General features: G+C 38.3%; 1 protein-coding gene and 1 long non-coding RNA gene across 2 annotated transcripts in view; one reads left to right on the plus strand and one right to left on the minus strand.

Annotated features, from left to right (window-relative positions):
- Positions 1-15,571, minus strand: part of LOC113492820 (heparan-sulfate 6-O-sulfotransferase 2) — a 67,537-nt gene that overhangs the window by 22,080 nt on the left and 29,886 nt on the right. The gene's annotated exons all lie outside the window — the stretch shown is intronic.
- LOC113492821 lies at positions 4,110-6,390 on the plus strand. The gene is made up of 2 exons (XR_003400531.1): positions 4,110-5,075; positions 6,044-6,390. It is a non-coding gene; the product is annotated as an uncharacterized LOC113492821 (long non-coding RNA).

Here is a 15,571-nt window from a genome sequence, read left to right on the forward strand (position 1 = left end):
TGGAGCACTAATCAATGGAATCGAATAGCAAACGATTTTGTTTACTACGTTTCGTCTGGTATCGATCAATGGAAACACGACAACAGTCGTCAAAGTCATTTGTTGAACTAAACAAACCTGCGAATACATTATGTGTGATTTGTAGTTAAATTTATTACCTGGAAATTAATTGGCCATAACGACTTCCATATAGCAGTGTTTTAATAGCGCCAAGTCGCAATGATTAAAGGTGCAAATTGGTTTTTCATGAATATGTTTATTGCAACGTGACGATTTATGCAAACAGATTGTTAGCTATTATGATGGTGTCAGACCACAAATGTTTACCTACACGAGTCTCGCTAACAAATGTTCTTTTTTTTCGTCTGGCACAAAGCCACATTTCTACATTACACATTCGAACTATTTTTGCGGTCATTATCGTCAAGAGATATAAAAATAAATAACCATTATATATTCATCTTCATCACGAAAAAGCGTGTTTTATTTTTATGCACATATTTGTGTTCACTAAGAAACGATCGTTTTTAATTAGTGTATAATATCATAATAAAGAATGTAACATGAAATGCAAAAGTTTCGTGCAAATATGAGGGGCGCTCATATCAGAGTTTGCGGAGCGCATCGCCGCGACATGTTGACAAATGTTATTGTCCATTAGCTAGTAGTACAGGCAAAGTGTGACGATAACGGCTCCCGTAGGATATTCGAGCGCGGATTGGCAATACGCCACTTCCCTGTGAACACGGGCGCTCGGTCGACGAGCTCTCGCAGCGGTTCATTCACCGACAGAATGCCAGCACACCACTCGCCCCAAACGCATTGAATTAGCTAACAGTTAACAACAATACTGCCAACTGGCCCAAATATATTACAGCGGTTACGTTATCACGTTGCCGATCTAAATTCCCGAGAAAAAACGTTGCGCTCCGTATCTTATGTCTAACACCGGTATCGTGTATTCTGCGGGCTGTCGAGATCGAACAATGCTTTTTATGAACATCCCAATCATCGTAAAACAGCTCAAATATGCCCCGCATTAATGTAAATCAAGAAACACGATCATTATTTATCGAACAAAAACATGATGGCCCTACTGATCGATCGATACCACCGCTGGCGCTGAGTACCTAAAGATACCAATAAATCACTTGTATTTAAAAAGATTTAGCAATCGCATCGCGGTCGTGGTCTTGTTTTAAAAATTCACACCAAAGACTGGCATTTAGAATGACGTCACAATGCTATTTAGGCTAGTGCCAAGCATGCATAATTTACACATTAGATAGACAGTTGCTTCTTTACATTGTATTTTGGAGCAGAATCTCTAAATGTTAGTCAATTATAATGCCGTCTAGATAAGTAAACGGTTTCCAGTCACCACGTGAAAACAATGTGTGTGTGTGTGTGTTTCGGATCACCACTTAAAAATATCATGACATAAATTCGAAAAGCCACCCTATTTTCTTACACAAGAATAGACATTAAAAAAGGGAAGTTATACATCAATGGGACTAAAATGTAGAAGCTTAAAGAATCGTAAACAGCTAAAAATATAGCAACAATGACAGGTTAATTAATGGGTGAGGTAAATTGTTATAATTTCAAAACGGGATTTTATTGAGGCAAAGAAAAATAAACTATAAACATTATCGTAATATCCCCAATTGAAAGATTTACATAAACCAAAACTGTGACTTTGACCCAAAATTTTACATGAGTCATGCAATACCAAGAACCATGATATACAATCCATAGTTCCAGTAGAAATATCTTTAAATAATTTGTGGGGTTATGTAACGTTTAAATAAGGTATCAGCGGTACTCCGGTCTCTTCGTGGCGGACAGAGACTAATGAGATTTACTTCCGACAGAATGAAAGACAAAGCTAGTAAAAAGTGGAGCTCGCAGAGTGCAAGCCAACATAAGCTATATTACCCCTTATAGAGATATATATATACTTAGTATACCACTCGTGTTGAAATGCGAAACTACAAACTTTGTTTTCAATTTTCTTCCCGCACAAACGGAGGCAGCTATCTGGTACTGGGTATCCGAGCAAATGTCGTGGATGAAATTGTTTTACTTAAATGCCGCGAATGTGTTGTGTGTTTGGTCGTGATATCAAAATATTTGTTCTTTTGGCATTGAGATGTTAAAAGACGATTAAGTTAGTTTGGATAATAGTTTTAAGAAATGGTTCCAGAAACGTACTTCTGGTTCTCTATTAAGTTGTCGACCGAACTAAGAGGAAACCTTTACCGCAAAATTTGAATCAAACCCACAGTACTGATTGACAGATTTAAGAACGGCAAGAAAATTCAAACATTCAAAAATCTTTCCCAATCCATCAGCATCAAAGAAACCTTCATTTCTATCATCGTCAGATATCAATAATGATTCAACAAATTTAATTGAAGATTCACATTTTAATCACAGCCGTGATTAAGGCGGGGTTCATTAAAGATAATCTAATACATAATAATAAAGTGTGTTATATAAATAAGGAAGTGTGGAGCCGATGCTCGTAACGATCTATTGTGAGGCGGCAACGACGACGGATGAATAGCTTATCTTATATGTATCACCATAATAATTTGTCAGAGCTCATATTATTATAATACCAGCTAAACTCGGTCACGCATCGTGGTTCGACGAAATAAATTTACTACAAAAACATGCGCGTAAAGAAATACAACGTTGGGTAAAAATTTTAAGTTGATCGATCGGCCTGTTTTTACGTCATTTCAAGTTTTGGAAACGTCGACATTTTTTTTGTATTTTATTTAGATTTTCGGGTACCGTCTGATGTGATAGCCTTCAACACAAGGACTTAGTTGTTTAGTACCTAGTTTTGAGACTAACCTACATATTTTACCAAAAACAAAATAATCAAGTTGTACCATCTTAAGCGATTTTATAAGCATTCCGAGGCCGAGAGCGTAATGTACTAAAATCTCGAGTTAAATTCCGTTTCAGTTTAACGTGACTTTTGCACGACACAATATAACTTCATTATAAAAATATAAATCATTTGGAATGGTCGATCAAGTTCACTCCAAAACTGAATAAAGCAAAATGAAAAACAATACTCTTGAATTCTTTCAAGCAGATAGGCACGAAGAACAAAGCAGTACTTCATCTAATCCGGATGAAAAATAATATACAGTTATATATTTAATACGCAACAACAAAGACATCTTCCCCGCAAACCTGCCCCGAGACGGAAGGTAGTTAGCGGCTTTGTACTCAGAGGCAAATATAATCTGCTAATCCCTAGGAGCGTATCTCTTCCCACCTAACCACTACCAAAAATACTCGCTAGTATTTGAGAACAAACGGTCGCAAACAAACTCATTCGTTCCAGATTGTATTTAATGTATTTGCTGATTGATTTACTCGCCCTCATTTGTTCACAAGCTCACAACTAAACGTTGTTTTGCTTCCGTTCATGTTCCGTTAAACAGTCCTCATGAATAGACTAAAGTTGAGTAACTACTTCATTTATAAGATGTAATGTACGTATTTGCTGATGTATAATCAGGAGATTCGAGATCCCGTGGTAATGGTTGGGCTAATTTGATGACCAGAAAGGATTTCGTCGACCCTCAGTCGTATTAACGCGGTTTCGACATGAGAGCGAAATTACATGTCTTTTTATTTCGTCCACCGCCGCCTCTAATGAAAACCTTCATTGCGGTAATCCTCACATCTACAGGATTACTCTATGTAAGACTCTAATTGCTATGTCTTTGATAACTAGAGGTGTATTTATTTAAGTAGGTGGCTAGCGTGTGTTTCGTACTAATAAACTCGTATATTATGATGTGTTGGTGATTCATAACTTATTTGTATGTTCTGCTCGCCTAAATATATTAGGTGTTGTAATATAACTACGCGTGCAATTTGCGAGAGTCATCTGAGTTATTGCTAACTAGGGAGATTAAATAGCTATCTCCCGTAACTAATGGCATAATTTAAACTCTATAAAGCTATCTGGGGAACTGACAACAACTATTTGCGTAATATTACAATAAGAAGAAAGTTTAACATATTATTAGTGTATACATAGAACGGCTTTTCTACTTTTGATGCACTCCTATTTCAAGCTTATGAGCATAACTAACAACAGCAACATATTTTATATATAATGAATAAATATAAAAATAAGTGTCACAGCGTATTTGTTTAAACCAAACAAATAAAAAAAAATAACGTCCCTTTTACACGTGATTATAACAATAACTGATAAGACTGTACATACAACAATAGCATTCACACATACAGGAAAACTAGCAAGTTGTAGCGTCTGAGGTCAACAAAACGATGTTATTGAAAGAATATTATTTACACAGCAGAGCCGGCTTTCTTCGGGTTGAGCGTCGATAAGAAGCATCAGAGGAAACGCTGCGGCATTATCCGGATAATCCCGACAACTTGGCCGACAGAGCCACGCCAACTCCTTTGTCAAATACAGTTCTCGACAAACAACCGATCAAAAACGATACCAACGTGACATAAATAAAAGACGACTGCCGACTTACCCACAATACCAACAACTGGAAAGGATACGTTTTATTTCAACGAGGAAGAGTGATACAGCCACAAGCCTCGTAAATATTACAGCAGCGATTGTACCGCGAGTCTCGTAATCATTACAGAAAAGTGTACGTACATAAAATTAACATCCAAACAGTTACTTCAGAACCAATAACCGCCGTAAAATTTATAGCGCGCAAAAATAGCTAAGTGTGGAGCGTGGCGGATCAGTGTTTAGTGCTTCGTGTTGAACCATGGCTGCAGGGTTCCTGCTGACGACTACAGTAAACAAGGATGTCTGGCGCTAATAAAAGTCTAGTAACAAGCTATTGTCTGAGTTACGTTCGTTACGCACAACATACCTGTCGATGAAGCCGGATAAAAATAACTAGACGAGCGTCCGTAGAGTATTTCTGGACAACGCCTCCTCCTCTCGGCACTACACCTCGTTCTAATGATGGATTTCGTGTTCAGTCGGAAAAGTTCGGCCTTCACTTTGACCGACAACATTCGGACAATTTGTACGTACATTCTCAGTAAGTGGTTGCGTGATAAATTCATATTAAGCCGCTACTTTATAAGTCCAAATATAACTAATGCATTAACGAAACGTTTTATTCAGGATACATAATTATTAACTTAACTTTGAAAGCAGTAAATGTGAGTTGCTAAACCGAATATCCTGTTACGGTTCCAGTAACAAATTGGTACTTTAGACGTACTCTAGCCACACTCACTCTAAAACATAGAGCGACTAAAACGAGACGAATATTTCATCGTGAGCTATATTAAGCTGACACCATTCAAACAGCACGCAATTAACCGATCATTAGATGCGGCGATTAAATCTTTCATAGACAATATGTTGAGCATCCACATATTGAAAGCGATGACGTTTCAGTGGCGGCGCCTCGTTACGTACCTACACACGGCTCAATTACAGTATCAGATGATCAAGAGTCTGCTTTGATGTTTCCACGTCCACGTCAAGCTGTTAATTAATGCCTTTGGTTACAAATCAACACCATTGAACAGGAGGCGCCAGAAGTGAAAGCTATACCAAATATATATGCATGCTACAGTAACTTATTATCTGTATAAGCCTAACAAATTGTTCGGATAGTTTAATTTAGAAATGATTAAATGCATGTAGCAACTAACTCAATATAATAGGTTTGCGTGACTGCAGTTGTCTTCAACACAATGGCTGCTTTAGTTATTTAACAACAAAGGTCTCATTTCCATGTAATGATTTAATTTAAACGTACACAAATGTATAGTATATAGAAGCACAAGTGTGTACGATAACATTATATTTATTATGATGATAGACACTCACGCAACACACACCACTGAAGCATTAATTTTTATTATTTATCATAAACCATGTAGTAATTGCGTACTAATTGCTTACAACGGAGAAAACGATATGTGACGGCTATGTCAAAGATGTGACGTGAAAACGTTAATTTGTGAGATGTGCTAAACAAGCGTTTATATGCAGGAGGGGCGCGTCGCCGCGGCTACCAAGAACATCGCTTGAGTTTTTTCGACATCCTCCAATCGACGTGTTAACTTGTCGAGTGGAGGAGATGGAGAAAAAATGTAGAGTCGAGCTGCATGTGCGGGTTGAATTTTGATCGGACGGGAGCAGGCATGCGTGGCGGGCGGTGCCGAACATAAAGGGGACACCAGTGTGCGGCGCATTCGCAATGCGTTCTCAGAAGCGACGCGTCGCACGCCGGTGCTTAGCATAATAGATAAACTAGACATTATTCACTACTGCCTTACAGCATAATGTTAGAAACCAAATTCATGTAATAGGCGTACTGATTAAACCCATTAATTCCATAAGTCTACATTAATTTATTCATAGTGTTTACTCCTACCCATTAACTTTGTTTAAACCCCCGAAGTTAATCTTGAAGGAACAGAAAATTATTTCTCGAAACAAAATCCCTTGGGGTTGTTTGTAAATTTTTAATTTTCTGCCTGTTGGGCAAGCATCAGGAACACTGTTTACAGTAAAAAAATCTTATTAAAGGGCGAAATAAGGTTGTCACGATCAAGAACCCTTTTGTAATTTTGACCGCGATAAAAAAATAAAGGGTGAGATTTCCTAAGCTTTTTATGTTTTTAAGAGCTGTAAATAGGTTGGATTGAGAAGTCAACATCAAAGGGAAGGGAGAATGTATCCCGACGTCTGCCGACAATGGGGTGGGCACGCCGGGGGCGTGGTTCATTATTGCAACTCCGTCGGCTCGTCTCCGGAATCTCTTTGTCTGTCCGTCACGCATTACGACAATCTATAGTCGTCTAATCGCAAGAACAAGTTCACTAGTGCAGCTATGCATCGGCTATTATGACTACAATACGATTTGACTACTCCAAGTATTTATGGCTGTGACTAACCAATTTTCGAGTAACGCCGACGTCGGTATTATTTACAGAAAACGTTGTCTAGAACGTAATTTATGCTTGAACTTTTGCAAATTCGGATGTCTTACAAATAATAAAGTCTAGACTTGTTTTGAGCTTGCCTAAGCTCGTTGTTACTTAGATGATTAAGCAAACATGGACTGAGGAACGTTCATTTGAGATTGCTTCACTTTGACATGGCCATAGTCTTTGTATCAATTGTAGCTTGAGTGATTTGCGTAATTGATTGTTAACACAGACACGGCACGTGCCGCCGTCCTTAAAACAATTAACTTACAATAGCTTCATAGAAGGTATTGCCATTCGAACATATCTGATCGATTGATTTCGAACTTCGTTACTAGGCATCCATTCTCGCATTTGTATCTACAGCTTTTTTGTTACAAACCGAAGAGTATAAGCGTTTTTTTTTTATTTGGCTGTATAAAAAACTGTACTGTCCAGGCGCCGTGGTTCTAGTTACAAAGGCAAAAAAAAACTTAACTCTATTTCTAACGTAATATTTCGATTAAGGTCACGTTTGGTTGAATCTAAATTACCCGCAGACAACTAAGGCATAAAGATGAGAACAAACATCCGTCCAAGCTTTAAGTGTGAACAAATACGGTAAGCTGAGGAGATTGTCAACATTTAATTTGATTGTCAATACGAAAATATTCATAATACGAGTGGTCAACAAACAAATGCCAAAAAAGTTCTCAGGCTTTTTCATGGTAGTTTCCTAACACAACTGATACTGATATGATTCAATTAGGAATATTTAAAGTAGCGCAAGCAATTGCCAAGTTAATGTGCCAAACCAATATAAATGGGAAGCTTCATCACGATGCCGCAGAAGGCAAATTGAGAAATATATTCAATTTACAATTGATGTGGGTTCAGTATCTCTCCTCCGGCGTGCAGTCACATGTCATTATTACTGGTGTTCGCCGGAAGCGATACGCGTGACGTCTGCGTGTACCTTAAGACGTGACCCGTACCCTAATGTGGAATCGAAAGCTTTCCGCTGTCCCACACACTCGTAGGAGGCATCAACTACAATACCACATCCATATAAAGCTAACACAAAAACGATGATTAAACTAACAGTCACACTAAAAAGTGAAAGATCGATATTTATTCGGATGTCACAATCGATTCCCACGATACAGCCGGACACAATGAGCTCTGATATAGTGTTTATTAAACGATATAGTACCATGAGAAATTTATGACATTTATATAATTAAGAGAATAATATAAAAATGTCGACAGTACGGACAGCGGATGGCATAAATCTCACCGATGCATTTATTATTAACGGCGAGCAATACTTCCTTAAAGTAATCACTGCACCCGTGTAACTAGCGACATAAATTTTAATATAATGAATACATTATCGATATGAGATTTATATTTCATACAGTAAGCTTTGTGTTTCTGAATACATTTCCTATACATCATCTAATGTGTGGTGACGTTTCCATTACCGTCTACATATTTTCCCACCATCGGCTGGTTGACATCTCCCGATGCATTAAATCTAATTAGTTACCTGTGTTATTGAAAGCCGATACTATCTCTTATAAATCAGTCCTTAAACAACCGATTGTGTAATCGGATGTCATCGGTTCGGAGGCTCGGTGCCGCCGGCTCGCGGGGCGTCTGAACTACTGGACCAATTAGTTACTGTTTACCAAAGCGTGTCTTAGGCACATCGGCAGTGGGCGTACAATAATTGATATTTCCTCGCTCAACGATATTATAGTAAAGCACGATCATATCTTTGGTATATCTGGTTTTTCAATAAGCCGTGGGAAAGCAATGTAGTTGCGCGCGCGCCGTCCCCAGATGCGTGCCACGATCGCATCTGGTACACAGAAGAACTTCATTTTTAACTAGGGACCGGTCGGACCTGTCATTATTCCACGTTTATCAATGCTAATGGGAAACGTAACGAAACCGTGAGTTCGACTGCGATTGCCTTTATTGCGTGTTTACACGACATGTTTATGGAAAACACTGAAGTTCCCTTGAACTTGCTGTTTATGGGGAACGTGTTAATTGAATTTTATGGGTTTAATTAAATTAAGATTTATTGAAATGCAATGCTCCTTTTTAATGCGTTGGTTATACAGTTGCCCTTATATGGGATGAGTTTATTTGTATTTTTTATAGACTCGCATTCAGAAAAACGAGTTTTTAGTTCTATGAACGACAAACTAGTTGAGAGTTAAAATATTGTTTTAATCCAATCTGCCTTTAATATATTTTTCATCTCGACCGATATTCATGAAACTTCCTTTGAACTTTTTACAAACAGCCACGATTGCCAAATAGCCTATTAATAACGAAACTCCCTTCAATTCCGTTTATATTCAATACGAAACTCATCCTAAAAAAATAAACATTTATTTTATAAAGGTATCCAAAAACAAAACAGCTTAATATATACTAGGAATCCATAAAGGGACAAATGGTTATGTATAAAGCAATAAAGTGAATTGCCTTGCATCCTGTTTCCGAAATGTTTCCGAGCCCACGGCGGGTGAATTTGTATGCCACGAGTGATTGATCACCGTCACAATACAAACATACAACAGTGTTTTAACACTACGTAGGTATACATTACAGCACACACGAAGCTCAACGATAAATCGATACATACTATTTACATATGAAATAGCATGTTGTGTTAAATCGTGCATTTATTCGGTTAAACTAACGTCCAAAACTCCACAGCCGGTCGCATCGCCAATGGCCTGCAATCACGAAACATGTAATTTAAACTTTACCTACTGCGTTTATCGATATCGCTGCATTATCAATGAGAATGAAATGGAACAACCGCTACTAACAATAATAACATCATTGAGTGGGTACCATATGTACTAATTCGCATGTTGATAAGTGAATAATTAGTCAAATGTTGATTGATGGGCTGTTATCGAGAGTGCACGTTCTAACCGTGTTTTGGTGATGTTTTAATGTTGTTAGGACAGTATGTCGGTCAAACTTCCAGTTATTTATGACTTAATGATATTAATGTCATCTATAGATCCATAGCTGCAAAGCAAGATGCTTGGGTTAAATAAACAAACCACATATCGCACATAATTTGATTTATTTATCATTTTAGATAATGCAAGCATTTATGTTACGTAAATAGATCATTTATTTCAAATCAGATCTCAAACTCGAGCATTTATTCAGTCCGGCTTTCATCGATATCCGTCGTTCGTTTAAATTAATCAAGTGGAATGTTTCTCAATCTATCGAATGGTTATCTTCAGCGGAGTGGAGGCCCGAAGGCCCCCCGAGTAGCGCCTGACCTCCCCGGGCTATATTTGTTGACGCCGACCCGATACCCGCGACAAAGCGACACCCTCACACAAGCTGCATCCCGCTATCTCGATACTACACATTTTTATTTGCTCGACATTCTCGTACTTATTTTTCGTTTTAACAGCAAACCACTTCTTTGCGTCTTTTACACAACCCTTGTAAGCAAACATTTATATTTATATGAAACAATCCACAGTTATAGTAACACGCCACTCACAGTACGAGTACATTTTGCTAAGAATCACAACGGGCCGTCGAATTAGGCGGGCCATTAAATAAACGCGTGTTGGCGATGTTGATACATAACTGTAATAAAACAAAAAGGACTTTATATTGTAGCGGCTGCGGTGCTGCGACCTGTACAATAGCTGGCCCACTTAAGTACGGTCCAGCGCTTTCATGCCGGAACGAATTTTCCGGACTTGTCGTAATAAGCATCCGCGGACAAACAAAGACATTTTCCGTTCGGAGAAGCCGGAAACATTACGCTCAAATTATGTATTTTAACTAAAAGAAATTGTAAAAAGATACTTTCAGTAGCACAATGTAGGTGAAATGAAAATTTTCCAATTGTCTCCAAAAGCAGAAAAGTTACTTCAGAGTCTTTGTACAGGCAAAGGTACTTAAAGGTTATCTAAAATCTCTCTAGCTATAAAACAAGGTATAATTCTGAAGGCTATAAAGTTTTTGGCAAGAAATGCTGACGCCACAAGCCGATAAAAGATGCGATATGGGCACCCCAAGATGTGGGTGATCAGCTTGGTGGTAACATTAACGATACGTGTAAAGTGGGGACATTAGTCAGTGTGGCAGGCCGCCAGCCGCCAGCCGCCGGCCGCCAGCCCGCCAGGGTAGCTCGTTACCCGCCACCTCTCCGGGGACCCGGCGGGCGTCCCCTATTTGTCAGACGACCGCTTCACAGTGAATTTTTTATGGACATAACTTACGTCTTGTGGGATTTCAACGGTGGTGTCGGCGTAACCGACATACTATCTTTTGAACCTACGTATCATTAAACAATGTACTAAGTTCATACTATGTAATCTAAATTGCAGCAGAAAGTAGAACGGAAGCTAAAGTACTACATAAATAACGCCCTGCGGTAGGAAAATGCACAGATGTCAGTCGGCGCTCAGCCTGCGCGTGCACACTCAAATTAAACACAATCCGACAAACTCTTGCCCTAGAAAACAAACATGTCTACGGGATAGGAAAGTTTCACAGGGTTGTCCGGCTCTACTGAACACAATGTAAGATGTGTCATTTTGATTAATGAACACGACATTAAAAAAAATATATTTCTGATTAGGTTAAGAAAAGAGAGTCAATTGCATAAATAGACGACTTCCGTGGTCGAGTGGCGTACGCACCGGTTTCAAGGTGTCGCTAGCTCGGAGGTCCCGGGTTCGATCCCCGGTCGGGTCAATGTAAAAATTGTCATTTCTACATTGTCTCGGGTCTGGGTGTTTGTGGTACCTTCGTTGTGTCTGAATTCCATAACACAAGTGCTTTAGCAACTTACTTTGGGTTCAGAACAATGTATGTGATGTTGTCCGCATTTATTTATTTAAATTGTATGAAATCATAATTTAATGTAAATAAAAAATAAAGCTCACAATAACAGTATACCACAATACTACAAATGTCATAGGATAGAATATCTAGTTTCACAACTTTCGACCCCCATTTCGCGAGGCATTCAACTAACGACTTCATATTCAGTATCCGCAGACAGCCCTATTTGTTGGGCCCGCGCCGCCTCGTGTCGGCAGCATGTGCCGCCGAACCCGGCTCCCGAAGCAAAACAATTAGATCACTACCACCCGGTGTCTCTTAACACATCTCTCATATAAAACTTCGCCAGATAAAAGAACCATTCCGAGAAAGTAACAATTTCATTGGACCATGGGACTATCACATCACAGCGTCCCCTGTGGAGATATAAAGATACAACACATTGAAATCAAATAAAACGACGCCATTAATGTTTCCAGAATGATACATTTGACAAAAGGTTTCGATTATAGTTCAATCACGACATGAGAGATAGGTTTATTGGAATTCAACAGCGTAACCGATTGATTAGGCACTTGGTTGGCTCACTCGAGCGTTATATTGAAATGGACAGACAGCAGATCCGGCGTCGCGCCGCCCGGCTAGGACTAGGGAAGTCAGCAAATTAATTAACCACGAATACGTCCCGGCAACTTGCATGAAGCCAAGAATAACAAGCCTACTATCTGATAGTAACACACAGACGGCTAATGGAAATGACCTACTATGTTGTTATTCTGGCGCTGATTGTTCTCAACAATCTCATTTCGCTGAATAATTTGAACATAAATTTAAATGAATGTTAGCATAAATCACTTGCGGTACAAAAATACATTACAACTTAAATTAAAACATACCACAATTGTGACTTTGTGAGTGTCTAAAAAGATTAAACTTCAGTTTGGAATTCGCATATTTCAGTGTCCTGTAATTGTAACCGGACAGCGAGAGATAAATTCAGAATGCAAGACTTTACAAAACCACAAAACGAAGAGTTTCGTTAATTAGACTTGGCTTTAAAATAAGAACGGATTATTGTTTGAGGAATGACCCGTTGCACAAAATAATCGATTCCGATTAGAAATGACGTGCATAGGCATGTGTTTTAGTCCGACTATTTCACCTATGAATTCCCAAAATATTAAGGCAAACAAAATAAATTTCGATACAACATAAATATTTTGACAGCCGACCTTAATTCTACAAAGGATAGTTAAACATTTGCAGAAATTCAGAAGGTACATACTGATCGTAATAGTCCAATATCGGATATCCGATTAACGTAAGTAACTTGCGAAGTTTGTCGTGTTCTTTGGTTAAGTATGAGTTTGTTCTCAGTTATGCTTCACAATTGGGAGTATGCAGACGTTGCATTCAGTGCTTCAATATTAACAACGTACGTACGCTTTGGGACAATATTGCAGGACATTGTCCACTATCTCCTAGTTTCCATACGAACTCTCCAATTTGGAATGAAATGTTATTTCTCTGTAAGCTGTTTTTGAGAACAAGATCATAAAGGATTTGTGCATGAAATTCCATATTTGTTTTTTGATCGTAATTTATTCCCTATTTGAATGTAGCCTATAATTTGGAAACTATATAATATTTTTTTGACTTCAAATAAAAACGACTGAAACAAACTTGAAATATGGGACGAAATAAGAGCACGCACGCAAAAAAAGAATCAACAAAATTGGATCATCCAGTCCAAAGTTCAAACATAAAAAAACGAATTGTGAACCACCTTCTTTTTTGATGTCGGTTGAAAAGAAATAAAAGAATGTTGTTTTGATATAGCATCAAAGTGACGAATACATTAGGACAAATTAAAACAATAAAAACATAAATGATAGCCCAAATGATCTACGGCCAGAATGTCGAGTGGCTATTAAATGATCATAAGACTTTATTATTTTTATTTTATTACTCAAAATAAAACCCTTGATATTTGTTAATCTGTAGAATCTTAATTATCTTGATTCATATCGGAAACTATTAATCGAATGTTTGGTACTAAACATAAATTGTTAAAAATTACTGTTTTTAATAACATTTTTGTGCTAAGGTCTTTGAATAATATCGTTCTCATGGTGGAGTAAAGTGAAAGAGGTTTAATGTCACTATAAAAGTAAAATTGCCTATTTTCATGAAGAGCATTATGGTCTCGCCCCGCCCACTCACGTTTAAGGCGCACTTCAATAAAGTTAAAGTTACTTTGTGTTCGGAAACTACATTCAAATGCACTTAGTGAGTTACAAGTTAAATCTAACGAATTCGGAATAATCGGGCGAATTTATCAAAGCGTATGTGTGCAAACCGTGCATGTTTGTCATGTAAGGCATGCGAAGCGAAATTGAAAACTCAATTCTAAGCAATTTTTCATGCTCTGAAAATTGAGTGAATTTATGTATCACGGTCACCTGGTACACAATTTCGATACAATGTCGTAACTGAATAAGAATTGTTTGTTTTATTTTAACATCCAAAAAAATGATTGTCGTAAAAATCTGAATAAATCGTTTTAGTCGATGGCTATCTCCAAGCACTATACGAACGAAATAAATAGTAAAAAACTAACCAAAGCTAAAACCTTACGCAACGTTATAAAAAGATATCCAAGTGTTTCGGCATTGCCGGAGGAGATGAATGTAAAACAAAAACGTTGAAGTTGACATGACAAATCGTCGAAATCGCGTGGCTAGTCTCCCGATAGACGAACGCGAGTGGGAGGGCAAATTGCACGGATCCTTATAGTTTGCAATTTATTCGAAACTCGGCAGGCTTGTAGATTTATATCGGCCGCAGATTGGCCGCGCGCCTCACGCGAACTATACGCTGAAAGCAATTCCGGGGTCGGTCACATGCGCTTTGCGACTCCTGATCCCGGCAAATATATACATCAGTTATTTCTTACCGCAAAGGGTGCGGGTGACATCAATATAACGTTGATTTGATTTGTGCGGTATCTTTATGAAACAAAACTTCTGTAGGACAGAACAGATCCTATCACGTAACATAATAACGAAAACATCGGGACGAAATGTGGTGCCCGAAATACAAATGACGGGACAGTTAAACCGTAAAAGGAGCGTAAATACCATTCCCTCGTGTCAAATAGTTCCGGATAGCGTGGTGATTAATGTTCGGATAGCGAAGCTAGACAATGCGTCAGTGAACACAGCCATTAGCTGCACAATTAGTGCAATTGTCGTTAATTTATTGTTGTACACGTCAACGGCAACGAGTGGCCCTGTGGTGGCGCGGTGGAGGCGCGGGAGGCGACGACCCACCAGAGACGCGTGCCGAATTCAATCACACAGCATAACAAGTGACACGTTATTGACATTTGATAAACTGCACTGATAAACTTACATATCGGTTCAATCAACACGGAAATTAGTGATAAGATAAGATTTCACACAACATCCTGTTGACCTACATCTAAAATAAACACCCAATTCCTTTCAAATGCGAACAGGTACAGATGATAGAACGTAATCGTATATGAAATTCGAGTTGTATCTCAATTCATACAAGCGTTCACGATGTAATGAATAATTTATTTGTTAAAACGTTGTTTCCCACGCGATATCAGACATGTATAGTGGCGCTTCGCGATATCATATTACATACAAATATGGATTGTAACAAATCAGACCTTGTTCTAATTGGTAAGACGATATACCGTCAACGCGTAACCGAAACCCGACTA

Source organism: Trichoplusia ni, chromosome 4, assembly GCF_003590095.1.
Source record: "Trichoplusia ni isolate ovarian cell line Hi5 chromosome 4, tn1, whole genome shotgun sequence".
In the NCBI taxonomy this organism is placed as follows: domain Eukaryota; kingdom Metazoa; phylum Arthropoda; class Insecta; order Lepidoptera; family Noctuidae; genus Trichoplusia; species Trichoplusia ni.